Raw genomic sequence first — 2,940 nt, 5'->3', positions numbered from 1 at the left:
GACGAACTCTGATGTCTTAACTTTTATAAATATGTAACAAGTTGTTTAACGTAACACCGGTGGTTTGTAATAAGTAACTAGATAATGATTTGTGATAATCATGTTTGTAATTAACTAAGGGTATTTATGTGAATTAAGTCTTCCGCTGTGTTTTAAAAAAAAAATCAGGGTGTTACAACTTGGTATCAGAGCATAGGTTTGGCCGCATATACATTGTGTTGAATGTCATGTTCCCAAACCTTGTGTTGTGTCAAACATATATGAGGGAACGGGTTAAGTGAATGTAGGGATTACATGCGTTAGTGGATAGGTACTAACCTGTTTTCCACTAAGAGTTTGTGTGAGATGTTATGGTAGTGCAGATATGGCAGATAATACAGGAAACGCAACTGGTCCGTCAGCCCCCGGAACATTCAGAGCCCCAGATGAAGACGGGTACGTGTCAGAAGAGGATCCACAGGTACAAATAATAGATTTGCAAAGTAAGTTAAAGGAAGCATGTGATCGAATACGGGAATTAGAACAACGTCAGGTAACCGTGAATCCAAGTGGTAGTGTACCGAATCAGATGATTAGTGGGTATCCGGTGCAGTCAAATATTCATCAGCAAACTGGAAGTGCTTTCCAACAACAGCAATGGATACCATCTCAGTATCAGTTTTCTCAACAGTATCAGGTGCCACCTCAGTTTAATCAACAGTTCCTAAATCAGATATGGGGTCCTTATCAGATGCCGACGTTTCAACAACAGAAGAAATATACGTTTAAACATTTTCTGAATTGTAATCCACCAGAGTACTCAGGAAGTTCTAACCCAACGGTAACCCTTAACTGGTTAAGAGAGATAGAAAAGGTTTTTGAGGCCTGTCAGTGCGAACCAGAATTAAAGGTTATTTATGCTAGTCGTATGTTGAAAAATAGGGCAATGGTTTGGTGGGATACGGCTACTTCTAGTATCCCAAAAGAGCAAGTGAGCATGATTACTTGGGAACAATTTTATAGTAAAGTTTGCGAACAGTATTGCTCAGCCTATGATCTCAATCGAATTAAGACAGAATTTTTGGAAATGAAAATGACGCCTCGAATGACGATAGATGAGGTGATTGAGCAGTATATGGATAAATTAAGGTTCGTTCATCAGTGGGTTCCAGATGAACAGTCCAGAATTCAGTATTTTGTTAATATAATTTTACCAGAGTATAGAACAATGGTTAGGATGGCGACGACGTTATCGCAAGCGTTTGTTATGGCCAAGATGGTGGAAGATGATGTCAGAGCAGCAAGAAACAGAATGGAAGGTTATGTTATGCCACAACAAGATCAGGTGATGAGTCATTCGGACTCTAGGTCAAAGAAGTCTATTAAGTTGAAACGAACTAGCGGGTCAGAACAGTGTGGGTCAGCATCAAGTCAGAATGCTTGGTGTTATTGTGACGACCCCGTCAAAACACTTAACGGATCCGTCAGTTGGTCCCATAGCTTGATCGGACTTAAATGAATTAAATAAACAAAGTTGCATTCTTTTATTTCAAAATGTTCCCCAAAAAGGAAACAAACCAAATTAAGTAGTTTGAAAACCAACCAACCATAATATGAAACCAAAAGTTGACACAAAACATTGCCAACAAACCCACAATTTAAATTATCCAAAATAGAATGCAAACTTAAGTTTCATAAATTGTTTCATAAAATCTGCCCAAATGCATGCAGACTCTTCTAACGACAGCGAAAGCATCAAATAACTCAAGTACCTGTGAAAACATGCAAGTAAACTGTCAACACAAAGGTTGAGTGAATTATAGGTTTAAATAAATAAGTAAACTTTAGACCACAAGATTTAAAAATGTTAGAAAACATTAAACATTATTCCATTATCAATGAGCCACCTGGTAACCACTTAACCCTTTATTTACCCTTGCCAAACACAATAAAAATATACACTTGGACAGTGTATCTACAACAAATTACGAAGTACTAAACATTCCGATTATAAATTGCTAGCGCGACTAGCTCGAAATGGGGTTGTCAAACCCGATAGATCTATCCGTAGGATTCGCGTTCACCGGTAGAAACCAATGATTACAGTTACCAGACTAGGGAATATTTTTGTCCAACTCACAATGAATAATTAAATTTAACTGTTACTTGTGTCTAAACGTAAATAAAAATCTGCATGTAATCACATCCCAAAAATATACTTTGAAAAGTATGTAAAAACGGGACTATAACTCACCTTAAATAGCAACTGAAGAAATCTCACAAACAAGCGAACAGCACGTAAAGTAAAGTGATCAAGAAAGATCACAACGCCGACCTATAAATAAAGCAGGTCGAAATAAATAACTAACTTAGGCCAAGTCTTAGTATGATAGCTATTGTACATGTTGCAAGTAGGCATAGAACATTACTCAACAAGCATCGGTTTGATTGGAACAGCATAAGGACACACACTTTCTATTTTTAGAAAGTTTCTATTTTTAGCAGGTTTCCATTTTTGGAAAGTTTCTATTTTAGGAAAGTTTCTATTTTAGGAAAGTTTCTATTTTTGGAAAGTTTCTAAATTTAGAAAGTTCTATTTTTAGAAAGTTTTGAAGTTAGGAAAGTTTCCTTATTTAGAAAGTCAACAGAAGTCAACTGAAAGTCAAAGTCAACCGAAAGTCAACTCAAAAGTCAACCTTGGTCAAACCTAGTCAACATTAATTTTAAAAGTGTAAATTATAATAATAACATAGGTTATAATGTTATTTAAAGTCAAAAGTGTATAATAATGTCTTAACATAAGTTTAATTAAATAAAATGAATTATTAAAGTTAATATAAGTTGAAATGTTATAATTAGTATAACATAAGTATTTAATTAATTAATTAAATATCAATCATAATATAAATATTATTAATTTATAATAAATTTTAAATCATATCATAAGTATTATTAATTAAT

This window comes from Rutidosis leptorrhynchoides, chromosome 2 (genome assembly GCF_046630445.1).
Source record: "Rutidosis leptorrhynchoides isolate AG116_Rl617_1_P2 chromosome 2, CSIRO_AGI_Rlap_v1, whole genome shotgun sequence".
Taxonomy (NCBI): Eukaryota; Viridiplantae; Streptophyta; class Magnoliopsida; order Asterales; family Asteraceae; genus Rutidosis; species Rutidosis leptorrhynchoides.
The sequence above is the reverse complement of the archived record's forward strand: the minus strand, read 5'-3'. Positions refer to the sequence as shown.